Genomic DNA, 18,092 nt, shown 5'->3' on the forward strand with positions numbered 1-18,092 from the left:
TGCTAGACTGTGGAACCAACCCAGATGCCCTTCAATAGATGAATGGATAAAAAAAAATGTGGCATTTATACACCATGGAGTATTACGCAGCACTAAAAAATGACAAAATCATGGAATTTGCAGGGAAATGGATGGCACTAGAGCAGATTATGCTTAGTGAAGCTAGCCAATCCCTAAAAAACAAATACCAAATGTCTTCTTTGATATAATGAGAGCAACTAAGAACAGAGCAGGGAGGAAGAGCAGGAAGAAAAGATTAACATTAAGCAGATACATGAGGTGGCAGGGAAAGGGAGAGAAAAGGGAAATTGCATGGTAATGGAGGGAGACCCTCATTGTTATACAAAATTACATATAAGAGGTTGTGAGGGGAATGGGAAAATAAACAAGGAGATAAATGAATTACAGTAGGTGGGGTAGAGAGAGAAGTGGAAGGGGAGGGGAGGGGGGATAGTAGAGGATAGGAAAGGTAGCAGAATACAACAGTTACTAATAGGGCATTATGTAAAAATGTGGATGTGTAACCAATGTGATTCTGCAATCTGTATTTGGGGTAAAATTGGGAGTTCATAACCCACTTGAATCTAATGTATGAAATATGATATGTCAAGAGCTTTATAATGTTTTGAACAACCAATAAAAAATGTTTTTACATTTTTACTGGGCCAAGGCAAAAAAAAAATATATATATATATATATATATATATCATACCTTGATTTGGAAATATCAAGTGTTTACTTAGAGCCTTCATAAATATATAAAGCTTAACATTATTCTTGTAATGCAGCATCTCCTGGGCCCCAGGTCAGCTGCAGGAGCTGTGCAGTCAATCACAGGCAGCTTGGGTGAGGAAGAAAGTGTTGGAAACTGGGAAGAGTTGTCTTTGTCTTCCTCATTGTTAGTGAGCAGGTGGTAGGGTACCTCCCTGGCCTGTGCCACTCCAGGTCCCTGTTGATCTTGGGGTTGGAAATGAAGAGGAATATTCTCCATGCACAAGGTCTAAAGGGTGGTCTCTGTCAATTACTCCTCTAAGCAGAGTGTGATGACCCCAGCTGTGGGTATCCCTCTGCAGGATTTGCAGATGACATTTTCTAGTTATAATTAAAGAACCCAGAATGGCCTTGTGGCTTAAGAACATTCCTGCCAAGAACTTACAGACTATGATGGGAACAAGCTTCGTCTGCCAATTGACTAGTGAAACCTATGATAAACTAGTCACAACTGCAAGAAATGAGGACTTTTGAAATGCATTTATTATCCTGCCAGTGGCAAAGAACTTTCCCTGAGGGTCATAGCAGAGTCATTAAAAATAGAGGCTTTTATTAGTTATATTAAATACTGAGCAGTCCCTTTTGTAATGTGCTGTGGGTTATATAGTATATACTGTTAACCACCTTTTTTTGAATATATAAATTTTTAGTTGTAGATGGACACAATATCTTTATTTTATTTATTTTTATGTGGTGCTGAGGATCAATCCAAGTGCCTCACACATGTGAGGCAAGTGCTCTACCACTGAGCTATGGCCCCAACCCCTGCCCTGTTAACCTTCTTTATCTGCAGTCCTTATCCGTGGATTCAACTAACCTCAAATCAAAAATATTGACAAAGAAAAATTTGTCTGTATTGAACACATACAGACTTTTTTCTCCTTGCTATTTTTTTCTTAAACAATACTGTAAAACAACTATTTACTGTGAAAAAAAACAGTATTTTTTTTCTTAAACAATACTGTAAAACAATTATTTACTGTGAAAGGACGTACTGTTGCCTTTGGGTAATGTTGAGTGTGTCACACACACCCAGGGAGGTGCCAGCACTACAGGTATCCTGAGTGCATCTGATGACAGAGGACAGAAGGGAAAAACTGATGTTTCACTGGTCTGTGGGATTGAACTATCCTTTCTTGTAAAGGAAAAAGAAATATTTTTCAATAAGCCTGAAATCTATGGCACAACTAAAAGAGGAGGGAGAGCTCAGGGCAAATAATTTTTTAGCAAGAAAATATGCATTACATCTGCATAATTTGGATTATGAATATTTTTGGTTAGAGAACCTAAGCACACAATGCATTATTGGAAGAAAATTCTAAGAAAATCATCTTCATTACACAAAAGTTTAGTAATGAGTTATTAATATTATTTCAGGGAATATTTTGTTGAAATATTCAATAAAATGGAATCAAGAGTTGAATCCCATTGGCATTATTAAGTAAACATTAATGAAGTGGGATAAGATATATTTACATTGATTACATTTTCCCATTTTAATTTTATTCATATTTTAGTAAGGTTAACAAGATAAAGATATCAGAATGTTCACCTTGCTCACACTCATAATCACTACCACAACTTATTCAGTCATGTAAATTTAATATTATTTTGATTAATGACCATAACAACTTTATTTAGGTTACAGTGGGCCATGAGTGGTGATGGGCTTGGAGAAGGCAGTGGGACAGGAGATGGCATTGGGTCAGGAGATGACATTGGTACAGGAGAAGGCAATCAACATCTTAATAATATTTAGTTTTTCTATCCATATTATCATCAAATAACTTCTCATTCATTTAGATCTTTTTTGATTTAGTCCATCACAGTTTTAAAGTTTTCCTCATATAGATCCCTGCTCCTCCACCAGTGGGTGCCTGCCCCTACTGCCCCACACTCCCTGCAGGAAGGGGTTCCTGTGGCACCCCTTCCCCTGCACACACTTAGCTCACTGGCAGCCATCTGCCCCAAGACAAATGGGGACATGCTGCACTTGCAATTGGCAGCTTCCTGGAATCCCTATCCCCTACCCCAGAAGTGTCATATGTCAGTGTCATAAAAAGACATGAGGCTGGGGGGGGGTTGGCAAGTGGCAGCTGCCAGTCACTTTCTGAGTAGACCAGGGTGGGGGCATCTAATGTACCAGAAGGCATCCTGGGGCTCTACCATGAGCAAAGCCAGGGGTAGGGCATGTGAGGGTATATTCACTGGTCCTCATCTGGGGGACACATCCAGCAGAGGCACCCAGAGCACATGAGTGTTGCTGGCCCGAGAGGACAGGGCTGAGCCTGACACTTGGTCTCTGCCCACCAAGTGCCAGCTGACCAGCCCACATTACCTCCTCCAGGACACTACCCCAGGAATGTACCCTGGACCCTGGTTCTGACCTGAGAATGTTCCACTGGGCTTCACTAGGGTTGTGCCCAAGCCACACCTGTGGGAGGCGTAGAGGGAACCAAGTTCAGTAAGTGCCTTCTGGGGGACCCTGTTCATGTTCACAGCACTCCTGGGAACTGGGCTTAGCATCCCCATCCTAAGAGGAGAAAATGAGTCTCTTAAAGGTTTTCAAAGGCTGCTTCAGTCTTATAGCTTTTCAGCAGTAGGGGTCAAATCCTGCTCTGGTCTGCCAGTATGTGACACTTGGTTCAGGCACAGTGCCCAGGGCAGCCTGTCTCTGAGCTATGCCAGGGCTGCTCTGCACCTTGTGGCCTACCCACCTCTATGCCATACTTGTCCCTGGGCCCAGCCCCTCCTTTCCTCTTGCTCTGTGATATACTCCTGCCCTGCCCTCCTCCCTGCCCTGAAGATGCTGTTTGTAATCTTTGATTCCCACAGAGCTGCAAAAACCACCTGCCTGCATAGCTGTCTCTCCCCAGCACTGCCCTGTCCCCTGTCAGTGCCCTCTCTTGAACACTACTCATTTTGGCAGGTGACTGAGGAATGAATGAAGGGACTGAGGCAGCAGAAACCAGAGTGTATGCCCAGTGTTTGGTGGCAGTGGTAGAGGAGGAGGAGTGAGGCCCAGCCCCACTCGGCCCTGCAGGTCCTTCCCTCTTTCTCTTCCCTGCTAGAGGCTGAATCCAAATCCAACTGATGCTCCAGGTTGATTGGCTGTCTCTCCCTTCTAGCAGGAAGGATCCTGCCTCACACTTACCCATATAGTTAATTGATACCCAAGTAATGTGTCATGGAGACCTCATTATATGCCAAGTGGATCCCCTAAGCCGTTTATGTCAGTGCCTCAGAAACAAGATCAGCAAGTTAATAATGGGCCCTTAGTCACACTCTTCCCTCTGGCATTGAAAGAGAATTACTGGGAGATGGGACAGGGCACTATTGGGAAGAGATGGTGTCTTCCTAGGGCCTTGGGGTGAATAAAACTTTATGAGTCCCTGGAGCTTCTACACTTCTACAGGGGCCTCAGCCTCAGTTTCCCCACCTGGTGTTTTCCCTCTGTACAACAGTGCCTTGACTTTCCACTGAGAAACCTCATTTCCATATGTGGGTGGAGGCTGGCTTTGCCCCTGGCTCTGGCCACCCTGAGCCACAGTGACATGCTCAGGGAAAGACCTGTGACAGGCTGGGCCAGTGAAGGTGCACCACCTGGGGTATCTCCTGGAGCCATTCAGCTAGAATACCCCACGTATAGGGTCACTAGATACAGGAGTGAGGAAACCTGGGGCTGATTCTGAGCCCACACAGGGCAGGGCTGATGAAGAGCCAGGAGGCAGCTAGGCCATGCAGTGTTGGTTCTCCTTGGACCCAGTTTTGCTTCAGGTGGTTTCTGTCACACACAACCTGTAAGTTCTGATTACACACAGGGCAATGTGGCTAGTACACCTGCACGCTCTTACTCCAGGATTCACCCACCTGAGAGCCTGTGAGGAGTCCCCAGGGAGGATGACAGCCTGGTAAAAGTCCAGGCTTGGAGCAGGGAATGCTTGAGGATAGCTACACTCTTCCCTCAGGGGTCTGCTGCCCATGCTGGGAGCCATGGACAGGAGAAACTAACAGAAGCTGATAAGCAGTGAAGCTGGAGGAGGGTTCCTAGTACCTCGAAGCCAAGGCAGACAGCCCAGCGCAGTGGTGCCATTGTTTGGGCTTTGAGTGTCCCTGAGAGGCCCATGTGTTAGGCTTGGTCCCCAGCCCATGGCCCTATCCAGAGGTGGTGGAACCTGTAGAAGGTGGGACTAGTGGGCAGTCCTAGGTTGCTAGGGGTGTGGTCTCCAGGACAGAGTGGACCCCTGGTCTCTTCCTGTTTTCTCCCTGGCTTCCATGAAGTGAGTAGCTTTATTCCTGCCATGATGTGCTGCCCTGCCACAGGTACAAAAGTAACGGGAGCAGGTGACCATGAACTGAAACCTGGAAACATGAACGTTCCTTCTTTTTAAGGTGATTTTCTTAAGTATTTTATCACAATAACAGAAAGCTGGCTAGCACAGGTAGGCTCAACCCACACAAAACTGTGGGCTCAGAGGAGAAGCCAGCAGGCCCTCAAGGCAGATGGGCTTCAACATGGTGACATCCTTCAGGGCAGTTCATATCCAGGCTGTTGACAGACACCTGAAATCTTATGCAAGTTAACAAAAAAAGCTTCACTCCTAGGTCTTCCAGCTGGAAGATCAGGGCTGGGGTGCTGTCTCTGAGGCAGGGGCAGGTTGGGCTGGTACTTTTGCCTCTCAGTATTAAACCAGGGAATTGTCCAAAACATAGGGCTGTGTGGGCTGTGGGAAGGAGGGGATGCCAACCAGAAGCAGACAGAAGAACTTCCCAGGCTAGAGTAAAGAGAAATCCCTGATGGTAAATGGTGCACAGGTGTGAAGATGACCTTGACAGATGCATGCCTGAGGAAGAATGGCTCTGTGTTGCTTATCTTTTGCTGTTTAACAAGTAATCCCAGAACAAATATTTACTACCACACAGTTTCTAGGGGACAGGAATCTGGAAGCAGAATGGTGGAGGACTCAGGCTGTAGGTGTCATGAAGTTGCTTGAAGTCAAGAGGACAGCTGAGGCACCATCCTCCCAAGTCTGAGGGCTAGAGGACCACTTCCAAAATGGTGTCCTTGCATGGCTAATGGCAGGAGGCTTGCACTCCTAGCCAAGTGGACCCATTCACAGAGTGGCTTTTGATGGGGCAGGGGACCTCCCTCAAAGCAAATGCCAAAAGGAGGAGGCAGAGAGGAAGAGAAAGAGGGGGACAGAATGAAAGAAAGGGAGAGGTAGAGAAAGACAGGGAGAAGGAAAGAAAAAAAAAGAGAGAAAAACAGGAAGAAAAAGAAATAGAGAGAGAGCAAAGCAGAGAGGAAGAGGAAAGGAGTGGGGGAGAAATTGAAACAGGGAGAGTGAAAGGGGCGATAAAGAGCAGTGGGAAGGGGAGACCACATCCAAGACAAGAGCCACAGTGTGTGCTGTAACCTAAACTGGAGCCCGGGAGAGAGCCATTGCTTCTGCCATCCTCTGTTTGTCATATAGACCCACCTTGTGCCATGCAGCAGGACAGGGACATCAGTTCCAGGAGGGCAGACCACTGGGCTGTCTTGGAGGCCAGCTACCACAGGCTGTAGGAAAAATTAAGCATGTAGATTGCCTGATGTTTTCAGTACCAAAAAGAGATTCATATTCCATTTTATTCCATGGCAGGATTTGAGGATAAGTAATGGACACATAGAAAATACCCACCCCCCAAATGAGGCAATTATTAAATCCAGGAAAAACAAGAGTTTATATAGAGATGTAAGTACAACACGTTACTCAGTGGTAACCAGTGTATGCAAAGAAACATGTTGTACATAGTGAACCCTTATTAATGGGAATGGGAGGAAGCAGGACGAGTGTGCTGTGTGTGCACACATGTGTGCACGTGTGCATCTGGGCTCCATGAAAGAACTTTGAATCCCCACAGTGGGATGTCAATGGGTAATTTCTAAGTCTGAAAAGAAAAGGAAAAAGCAGCAGTAACATTGCTATTCAGAAGTAAATACCAAGAGACCAGCCTAAAGGAGGATGGGGAAAGCAGCAGGGGCATGCAAGAAGCGCTGGGTTCCATCCCAAGCCCCACAGAACTATCTGATCATCCAGACTATGCACATTTATGGCTTTGTTTAGGGAAACACACACACACACACACACACACACACACACACACACACACACACACAAATGAAATTTAAATCACCAAAAACAAAACCCAAAGCACCCAAGCTGCCTCTTCCTGGGTCTGGGACCCCCAGTGTCCTTCTCCTCTTCCTCCTCTTCCATAGGTGCCCTAGATCTTTCCACTCTGTTCTGGCCTTCACCTTGTGCATCTGGCCTGCCATCACCTCTGGTTGCCCTCTGCAGGGCCTCACCACCTTCCTGTACTGGCCTCTGGTGTCAGAGGCTGAAGGGCTTAGTTGCCTGGCTGGAGTGGGGCAGAGCAGGCTGTGCTCCTTGCCCACCACCTACCTGCCACTTACTGGCATGCCAGTACAGCCACCTCTGCTGTATTAGTAATTGGCAAAACTGTAGAAGTGGCTTTGCCAGGGGAGTGCAGTGGGGACCACTGGGCTGCTTGGGCTGCTGATGGGGCAGGTGGGACAGACCGGTGAGCCCCCACCGCACACAGGCCCCTAGTGGCACCCCAAGTTCCTCACCTCTCTGAGGGACCTGAGATTGGGCTGCCTTGGGCAAGAGAGAGTTGTCTGCAGCTGGGGCACTGTGCCTGGAGGGTAGGGTGCAGACACCTCCTCTTTCCCCCCAAATACACAGATTATTCTGGAGACACTGGAGTAGTCCTGCTGGGGACAGGACTTGGGCCAGACGTTTCTAGAGAGTTCCCACCAAGCCAGGAGTCCATCTCACTCTCCTCCCCCTTTGGGACCTCTCCTATGTTCCCTGCCAGTCATGAGCCACAACATCGCAGCAGGACGAGCCTGGACCTCTGAAAGCAGCCACCTGTGGGCAGCTTAGGTCTTTCCTGATACTTACCTCTCCTGGCCTGGTACAAATGACTTGGAGTGCCCCAGAGTCCTGTAAATGTTCTTGAGAACAGATGTCAGACTAGAGGAGACAGAACTTGAGAATGTGCTGGCTGATTCTGAGCCAGATGCTGGACACACCCTACCTGCCCAACAGCCTGGGATTGCCCTCACACCTCCCACAGAAAGTCCTCCTCAGGCCCAGACTTCTGGATATCAGGAAAAGCCACCACTGGTGTGTGGGTGACAGGAATGCCAAGAACCTCAGTGTTTGAGGTCCTGATATGAAGACGAGGGTCTTAGGTCCTCCCAATATGAGTAGCTCTACCTGCCTTTACTGGAGACTTCATTCAACTCTCTTCTGGGGATTCCCAGCAGAGCTAGTCTGTCCTTCCAACTAGTGTCACCTGTGCCTCCTGCCATCTCTAGAAAGTTCAGCAAGGTTACCTTTTACGAGAGTGAAAGAGGGCTTGTGGGTTGTAGGTGGAGGTTGGGACAGCCCAGGTGGGGAGGAATATGAAACAGGGCTCAGTCCAAAGTGGGACCCTGGCCTCAAGAAGCCCCCCGATCCTGGCTCAGATTTGTTTAGCTGACCTCTGGGGCCTCGTGACTCATGGGCAGGAGCAGCTAATCCCCAGATGGCTCCTGCTTCAGTTACTGGTGAAGTAGGTGGGGTGGGTGGTGGGTGTCTGGCAGGCAGCAGCCCATCGTGGCAGGAGTATTTGCATCTGGCACTGGCAGTGCAGAAGCATCTATGATCAGAGGCCCACCAGAGAAGCGGGAGGGAGACCCAACTCCAAGACGCTCTCTCACACTATTTAGGACTAAGAGGCCAGTGGGCCCAGGAAGAAAATAGTGAGCCTGCAGCACCCTCACCCATTTTAGCAGGTGGTTTTTCTCTGAAGTGTGGGTTCAGGACTTGGTGGGCTCTTCTCCAACTCAAGGCACATGATCCTGCCTATTTTTGGTGGTCAAAGTACTTTTCAGGTGGCTGACCTCTCACCTGCAAGAACAGGGTCCACTCTCTGATAAGCTGAGAAGAGGACAGAGGCATGCCCAGCAGGTCTGGGATAGCACAAACCAGAGTTCTCTCAGGTTGAGGGCCTCAGAGAATCTCCTGGATTTTTTTTTTTCTCATTATGCCACTGGGAAAGAATGGACGAGAAAAGGCCTCTTAGGGCTGAAGACTCACATAGGTTTGACAGCCCATGTGCTTAAGACTTCAGCAACACCCTGGATGGGGAGAGAGCAAGGCTTTTGCTGGTGGATGCTCACAAGCCCACTCATTCACCCACATCTGCCCCAGGAGCCTGGCCCTGGTGGTATGCAGGCTGCTGCTGCCACCTGGAGGCCATTCTGCATGCCAGAAACCAGGCCGAGGCAGGACAGAGGCCCACTCTTTTAACAGTGTGTGAAGCCAGTCTCCTAGATGGTTGCCGGTAGCCTCTATTAAAGGTTACCGGCACACAGGAAGCAGTAGACTGGAGGGAGGCTTCTGGGCCCTCTCCCTCAACCCTCAGCAGTCTCCAGGGCTGGGCTGTGGAAGGCAGGGCCTCAGGTGCAGACCATGCCCCCAGCTCCTCCCAAAGGCCCAAGGGCCTGGTAGCACACAGAGAGCTGCTGCCTGAAAAAGGCAGATCTGAAGCCCGGCACACTGGCTGCTGAGTCCCTGCATAGAGGTCTGCAATCTGAAAGCTTGAGACACAAACTGGCTCCAGGTTGCTTTACACCTCCCTGCTCTGGCTGAGCTGCCTGAGCACATCAAACTTCTTCCTGCTCTGAGCTTTTGCAAATTCTGTTCCTGAGCCAGGATTTCTCTCTTCCTGAGGATGGCTTCTCTTGGATTTTCACCTTATAGCTTCTGTGGAACATGTACTAGTATGTGACTGGTGTCCCCTCACCATGACTGTGAAGGTGAGCTGTGGGCATCATGTGCTCAGCTGCAGGCTGAGTTTCTTCTCATCTGAGCCAAGTGGCTCATCAGAGTGCTGATCCCCTGACCCCTGAGCACCAGTTTAGGTGCTGGGTACCTGGCATAGCCACACCCTGGAGTTCCTGATGCCGTCATAAGCCTTCCTCAGCACTCGCCCCCCGTGTTTCTGCAAGGGCCTCTGGCTGAGGGCTGCTCCTGCTGGGCTCCTGACTGGGGACTGGTGGAGTACTGTGCCATTAGAGCTGACATCAAATTATCCTCCAGACAACCTGGTACCCAGGTACAGGAGGTCTGAGTGAGGGAGAACCTGAGTGTTGGGCACAGTGGCTTATGAGGCACAGGCAGGATATCTCAGGTAGAATTCCTGGAAACTCTGCATCCTCCTGTCTACCCTTCTGCCTCCAGGGCCCAATATGTCCACACCAGGTTCCTCAGCAAGGGGCTCATGGACTTGCCATCATCCTAGGGCCATCTTGTCCTCAAACCACTGCTCTGTGACCCCAGCAGAGCTGACAAGTGGTGAGAATTAGAGGAGCATGTGCTGAAACCCCACTGGCACAAGAGCTCTGGGCTCCAGAATCTGTAGCAGCATCAGGTCAGGCACATGGCTGCCTCCAGGCTCATTTTGTGGCCCATGGATATATAGAGAGGCTTGTTGCTGTGGCTATGTCTCTTCAGGGCCCACAGCATGGAAAGGAGATCAGATGCAGGAACACATGCCCCTAGTTCCAGGCCAGCTGCATGGACTAGAGTTTCTGATGAGGTCCTTGGTAGTAGCAGGGAGTTCTTGGACTCCTAGCCCTTAGGCTCCTTTCCCAGGCAGGGTGGGTGAGTGCTGGCATCAGAGGGTCTGAGGAGCATGTGTGCGAGTGCATGCACTGCCTCTGACCTGGCAGAGTAAGGTAAAGGCCCAGGCCAGTCACCATTCCCAGGACAGTTCCAGAACTCAGCCTGCAGGAGCTGAATCTGGAAAATGGGGAGAAAATTTGCAAAACTTGTCTTTTCTTGGTGAAGGGCTGAGGCAAGCCTTTTCCTCTTTAAAAACCAGTAAAAAGCCAGGAAAGGGAAGGGACCTATTCTGGATGATACTCTTACCGCTGTTGACCAGTGACGAGTTCTTGCTTCCCCAATGTTGAAGAATAACACCAGAAAAGCACATGCCGAGGCAAGGTCAGAGTAGAAATTAGAAGTTTATTAAAGGACAGCAGAAAAGACTTCTCCCGGAGGAAGAAGGGGACCCAAGAGGTGGAATCCATGGAAGTGCGGTTGTTTCCCCTTTTTATAGTTTTGGTGATGGAATGTAGGTTGGAAGGCCCGAGGGGTGGGACACAGGTGGGCCTAATTATCACTTTTTGGGGATGGGATTATCACTTCTCTGGGATGGGCTATCTCCAAATCTGTTGGGGCTGTTGGTTAACACTTCTTTGAGGTGGACTTTGGCCTAGGGCCTTTTTGGAACTTCATTAACATTTCATGAATTGTCCTGTGTTTTCCCCGAGTCATTTCCAGCATGGCCTCCATTTTAGATTTCACTCGATATTAGACCTGATTTACCTAACTACACTGACTACCTAACTTTAAATCTGGCTTCAATACTGTACCCAAGCAAAGCCATCTGTTCAGGTAGCCCTGAGTGTGCCTAAGGCCCCTATCTAACCTGAAAACAGGGGCTTTGAGATGGGCAGCAACTCCCTGGGACCATAGTACTGGTAAGTAGAGGAGTGGGTTAGAGCACACAGGGCCACCCTGGCAACAGGCTGTGACCAGGACTCAGCTACTAGCTTCCTTCTGCTTCTTCCCTACTAGAAACTTGGACATGTGTGGGTCACCTCCACACTTTCCTCTGGAGGGGAGAGGATGGGCTCAGCATGGGTCACATTGGCCTGGGTAGGGTCTGGACCCCCATGTCCTTCATTGATGTTTATGAAGTGAGTGCTTCACACAGGCACCTGAGCCGGAGGAAAGGACAGATGGTGTCTTTGCTCTCCGAATATGCTGTACAATAGAAGAGCCAAATTATTAATGTCACCTCCCCAGTACATGCTGTGGTGTCAGGGACTAGAAGGAAATTCTCCTTCAAAGAATAGCCTGGCAGCCCCCTGGGAGACATCCTGCAGCTACCTATCTCCCTGGAACATCCTGTGGTTATCAGGATCATCAGACATCTTGCAGCTGACAGTTTTACCACCCACATCCAGCAATTGCTGATTAGAGAGCTTCCCCATCCCCAGCATATAAATACCCCTGTGTGAACAATAAAAGTTTGCAGCTTGATCAGAATTCCTGTCTTGCTGTCACCTTTCGTGTCTCTTGTCCCTTCATTCCTCCCCATCTAGGTTTGCTGCCCATGTTGATGTGTCCTGCCGGTCAGGACATTTGGCGCCCAATGTGGGGCTCCAGCCTTTGACTGAGAAGGAACGCTGTCCTCCGGGAAGACTTGGCCAAATGGAGCTCACGATCGCCTCGGCAGACACGACCAAGAGACAGATCCAGGAGGAGAGTGGGGACGATGCACGGTGAGTGACCCACCATGGGACAAGCAGTTTTGTCACATGATTTGTATTAGTCAGGCCTCAAGGAGGCCCTCAAGACACGGGGGCGCGGGTTAAGAAAAAGGACTTAAAATTATTTTTTTCATACATAGGAGAATTGTGTTCATGGTTTTCCCTTGAAGGGACCATTGATGGTAAAAGATGGCTTAGAGTAGGAGACTGTTTAAAAGATTATTATGAATCCTTTGGTCCAGAAAAGGTGCCTGTTCCCACCTTTTCTTATTGGAACTTAATTAATGAAATTCTTAAAAGTTCATCCTTTGACAATGGTACCTTAAAACTTGTCAGGATTGGGGAAGAGGCTATGCAAAAGACCTCTCGTCCCTCTCGTCCCCCCTCAGCATGCCCTTTAGTTAGTATAGACATAGACCCTTTTCAGTCTCCCCAGGACCCTGGAAATCTTCCTGGTCCCCCTCAAAATCCCACCCTAATGAATAAGGCTCCAATGGTTACCAACTGCCTTTATCCAGTTTTAAATCCCCAGAGACACATTGACCCCTGGGGAGGAGGCTACCTTGGAGAAGGAAGCAGCTCACTACCATTCAGAAGACCCACCACCTCTCAGGACCCTGCCACAGCCTATAGGACTTACACATCCACCTCCTTCCTATATCACTCCTGCCTTTTGTGCTCCGGCCCTTCAGGGGCCAACTGCCCCCTCAGATATTTTTCTCCCCTTCCCCTGCCTAACCTGGCTCCCTTGGGAGAGTCTCTCCAACATAGATGGGAACAGATTCAACTTTTAAAAGAATTAAGATCCCTTGACTCTGAGCTTTGCTCATTAGCCTTAGGCATGGAGTCAACCTGAGCTGGCCCAAGGCAATCTAATACAAAGGCTAAGACGCACCATCAGCCTGTTCTTGCCTTCCCAGTCACCCGCAGTCAGATAGATAAGCCCTCCCAGGCTGAGGAAAAAAAGGAGGATCAAGAGGAGGAAGGGGAAACAGATCAAGGGGACGAATCAGGGGAAGGGCAAGAGGAAGATCAGGACTCAGAGGATGAGGAGTTCATCCCTAGGCAGGAAGGAACCCAGAGTGTCTACAAAAAATTAAGCCTACGTTTTCTTGAAAAACTTAAAAAGGCTTGTGCTCAATATGGCCCCACTGCACCTTACACATTGGCTTTATTAGAGAGCCACAATGCACAATGGCTTACTCCTAATGATTGGAAATTTTTAGCCCGATCTACCCTCAGTGCCGGAGACTTCCTGTTAGGGAATGCAGATTTCAAAGAGCACTGTCGGGAAAATGCTCAAAAATATTTAACTAAGGCCTCCTCTAAATCCTGGACTTATGTTAAGCTAGTGGGCAATGCACCTTTTGACACTAACCCTAAACAGGTGCTTTTCCCTGCTGGACTTTTGGCGCAGATTCAGACAGCTGGCTTACATGCTTGGAGACGCCTCCCTCAAAAGGGCTCAGCTACCACTTCCCTAGCAAAAATTTGACAAGGGCCTGACGAGCCTTATAGTGACTTTGTTGCCTGGCTTAACCTAGCCGCGGATTGCCTTTGGACCAAGCGAAAGCACCTTTGTAAAACATCTTGCCTTTGAAAACGCCAACCCAGCATGTCAGGATGTTCTTCTGCCACATAAAGGTAAAGGGGAACTTTCTGACTTTATGACTCTGTGCCGGGGTGGGTGCAGCCCATGCCATGGGTCTCACCATAGGTGCTGCCTTTACCAAAGCCTTTCGCAATCCTGGCTCATGTACTTGCTTTACTTGTAAACAACCTGGCCATTTTGCACACAAGTGTCCGACAGGCAAACAAAGCCTAGGGATAGCGTCTCCTCAAACCGGGGCTAAACCGCCCCCAGCCACCCTTTGCCCTAGATGTGGTAAAGGTCGTCACTGGGCCAATGAGTGTAGATCTAAGACGAATGCCCTTGGATAGCCTGTTTCTTCCCGCTTCTCAGGAAACTCCTTTCGGAGTCAGCCCCTGGCCCCGACCTCCCCCAGGACAAACGCAGGGGAAATAAGGTTTGTTCCCTCCCAAACTCCCAACCTACCTCAAAATCCTTCTCCACGATTGTCTCCCTCCAACAAGCCACCCCAGGCAGCACAGGATTGGACCTCTGTGCCGCCACCAGGGCCCCAGATAATACCCACTGGAATTACCCTCCATCTCATACGTGTGCCCTTATTCTTGGAAGAGCCTCTACTACCTTACAAGGTGTTCAGGTCTTCCCTGGCATTATTGATAATGATTTCACTGGAGAAATAAAAAGACTGGCCACAGCTATCCAAGGTAATGCCCAGCTGATGCAGCAGCTCATTCCATCTTTCCAATTTTTGTTGGCTCTGTTCAAAAGGCCACAGAGTTACACAATCTTCACCATTTAAATTCCCAGAGCCTTTGATTACTTTGTAAAATTACCAGGCAACAGGCACGAGAAATAGTAAAAGCATATCCTGCTTGCGCTGTCTCCCTCCCCATTCAACACTTGGGAGTTAACCCCCGAGGATTACTGCCCAATCAGATTTGGCAAATGGATGTTACTCATTTTCCTGAATTTGGAAAAACCAAATATATACACGTTTCTATAGATACCTTCAATGGCTTTATTTTTGTATCACCACATTCTGGAGAGGCTACCAGAGATGTCCTATCTCATCTTGTTTCAGACTTTTCCATAATGGGTAAACCAATACATATTAAAACAGATAATGGTCCTGCATATACCAGTGCCAAGTTTAAACAGTTTTGTGCTACCTTACAAATTTGTCATACTACTGGAATTCCATACAACCCTCAGGGCCAAGGCATTGTGGAAAGTGCCCACCTTACCTTAAAGACTTGGCTAACCCTCCTAAGGCTTCTGCCCTTGTATTTACCACACCCAGGGATTGCCTTAACCATGCATTATTTGACCTTAATTTTCTTACCCTAGACAGTGAAGGCCATTCGGCTGCAGACAGACACTGGCATCCCTCGTCCAGTTCTGTTCGCCCACCTGTTATGTGGCGTGATCCCCTTACAAATAAATGGAAAGGCCCAGATCCTGTCCTCATCTGGGAACGAAGCTCAGCTTGTGTTTTGGACCAAGAGCAAGCAGCCCCAAGATGGTTACCAGAACGCCTGGTTAAACAGGTTAATGACTTACCTCAACCCAGGGATGGAGACCCTCCCCCTGAGGACAAATTTTCCTCTTTTGCAGATGCAGCCAACAATCTGTGGGAGGATCCTGCTTAAGGCACTTCTGCTGAACAGTTTTGTACACGGAGGCCTTAGCCCTTCACCTTCCAACATCAGGGAGTACCTTTTTGCCCCCCCCCTCCCCGCGAATGCAGGGGAGGATCTTGGACTCAGGCTTCCACTAGTTGGACCCAGACTGCTGACTGCTTGACTAAGGTGGCTTCCCTCTGTGCTGAGGTTGACCATAAACTCGGAGGAGTTCATCAGCCTGAATGGGTATGTGTTAACAAGCCAAAGATTATTTCCCCCAGTACAAGTGAAGCTCTCCAAAATTGTTTTGCAACTTGCAGGCATACCCAGGTGATGCATATCTCTTGTTATGCATCAGCCTCAATTTGTTTTAACAAGCAGGGAGAACAATTTTCTGAAGCCACCCTAACTAAAACTCATGCAGCAGGGGGGACCACTATTCATTATACCCCCCCCCCGTTCTCTTTGGCCGGGGAGGAGAAGGCATATACACCAAGTTACAGTCAGCTGGATGCCAAGGCACTGTTGGTAAACCCTCCTGTTGGCCCCTACAGGGGTCTCTGATGGTGGAGGACCCACTGATGCTGTCAAGCATCTTCAGATAATCAAACTTTTGAAACCCCAAATCCCTGAGCTCACATATCATCCCTTAATTCTGCCTAAATCGCAGCTCCCAGATTTAGATACTAATACATTAGATATTTTGGAAACTACCTTCTCCTTGCTTAATAATTCCAACCCCACCCTTGCTTGTGATTGCTGGCTCTGCATGACAACAGGGGCAATCATGCCTATGGCAGTTCCTATTAATTCTATCATAGACAATGATAATACATGCCAACCCGGATTTCCTTTTAAAGTACAGCCTATAGGCACTTTTACATCATGTCTTTTAGGCACAATGCAGAATAATACGTATGATATTGATGTTGGAGTTAATTCCTTTGGAAATTGCTCAACAGTAAAAAATTATTCCTCACCCACCCCATCTCTTTGTCCCCCCAATGGCACAGTTTTTATGTGTGGAGGAAACTGAGCCTTCCCCAGGCTTCCAACGAATTGGACCGGTGGCTGTGTTCTTGCCTTATTACTCCCTGATATAACTATTGTCCCAGGAGATGAACCTCTACCCATTCCTAGCCTAGACACCTTAGTCAAGAGACACAGGCAGGTAATACAGGTCTTACCACTCTTTGCCAGCGTTGGAATAACAGCTGCTGTGGGCACAGGTACAGCTGGCTTAGGCACAGCTATACACTCTTACCGTCACCTATCTCAACAACTTATAGATGATGTTCAAACTCTATCAGGAACCATTAAAGATTTACAGGACCAAATAGACTCCCTGGCAGAAGTGGTCCTTCAAAACAGACGAGGCTTAGATTTGCTGACAGCTAACCAGGGAGGTATTTGCTTAGCCCTAGGGGAAAGATGCTGCTTTTATGCCAATAAATCAGGCATAGTACCCACTAAAATTGAGCAGCTTCAAGAAGATTTAGAAAAGAGATGAAGGAAACTATTTGAAAATCCCCTCTGGACTGGGCTTAATGGATTTCTACCCTACCTTCTTCCCCTATTAGGCCCTTTGTTGGGTTTACTTTTAATGGTGTCCATAGGATCCTTCATTATAAACAGGCTGGTAAAATTTATTAAAGAACAGATTAATATTTTGGCCTCTAAGCCCATACAGGTCCACTATCATCGTCTGGAGATGGAAGACCATGCTGCTGCCAACATTTAAAAGGATGTTCTACCCTTCTCACAGGCTTATTTCTTAAGTTTACATCCCCACAGATCTCTCTTTCTTATATAAAAATATAAGTAAAAGCTCTGACCAACCATCTTCTGCCCTTGCCATCAGGGTTAAGTTATCGCTCCTCCATGGGCCCCTCCGCTTGGGGGACGACGCACCCTTGGAGTGAGGACGTTAGGCCATAATAATGGAGGGTGCCGGAAGGACTGCAGGAGGATGGATCCACAGATCCCAAAACCCAAGACCTCTGAGTGACACACTCTGGTGATGGCGGTTGGCATGCTCCTGCCTCCAAGCCGTCTCCTCCAAAAACATGCCAAGGCCACCACAAAATCTCCTAATGAAGATGCTCGCTCAGATCAGGAGACATTCTAAGGCCTCCTAGAGGAACAGAGCCTCTATCACCCCCTACAAACATGGCCGGTAAGGTATGGTCATTTCTTATATAAGAAATGGGGAAATGTCAGGGACTAGAAGGAAATTTTCCTTCAAAGAATAGCCTGGCAGCCCCCTGGGAGACATCCTGCAGCTACCTATCTCCCTGGAACATCCTGTGGTTATCAGGATCATCAGACATCTTGCAGCTGGCAGTTTTACCACCCACATCCAGCAATTGCTGATTAGAGAGCTTCCCCATCCCCAGCATATAAATACCCCTGTGTGAAAAATAAAGTTTGCAGCTTGATCAGAATTCCTGTCTTGCTGTCACCTTTCGTGTCTCTTGTCCCTTCATTCCTCCCCATCTAGGTTTGCTGCCCACGTTGATGTGTCCTGCCGGTCGGGACACTGTGTGGCCAGAGGAGGGAGATGCAGGGGTGAGAAAGGGTGTGGATGCAGTCACAGGCAGCAGCAGCAGCAGCAGTTCAGAGCCCAGGAACCTGGGGGAGCATGGGGGTGACTGGAGGACAAAACCTACAGCAACCTATGCGAGTGCGGCAGCAGCACAGAGATTGAGATGGA

General features: G+C 48.3%; 1 long non-coding RNA gene across 7 annotated transcripts in view; it reads left to right on the forward strand.

The window, feature by feature from the left end:
- The window catches only part of LOC120888390 (uncharacterized), a 132,944-nt gene that overhangs the window by 80,031 nt on the left and 34,821 nt on the right, over positions 1-18,092 (forward strand). For 3 of the 7 annotated variants that reach the window (XR_013429723.1, XR_013429720.1, XR_013429726.1), the window contains exons 3-4: positions 11,999-12,178; positions 13,584-17,560. This is a non-coding gene — a long non-coding RNA (uncharacterized LOC120888390). The remainder of the gene's footprint in view (positions 1-11,998; positions 12,179-13,583; positions 17,561-18,092) is intronic. The other 4 variants (XR_013429721.1, XR_013429722.1, XR_013429724.1 and 1 more) reach the window with 4 other exon arrangements.

The sequence above is a fragment of the Ictidomys tridecemlineatus genome, chromosome 13 (assembly GCF_052094955.1).
Source record: "Ictidomys tridecemlineatus isolate mIctTri1 chromosome 13, mIctTri1.hap1, whole genome shotgun sequence".
NCBI classification, from domain to species: Eukaryota; Metazoa; Chordata; class Mammalia; order Rodentia; family Sciuridae; genus Ictidomys; species Ictidomys tridecemlineatus.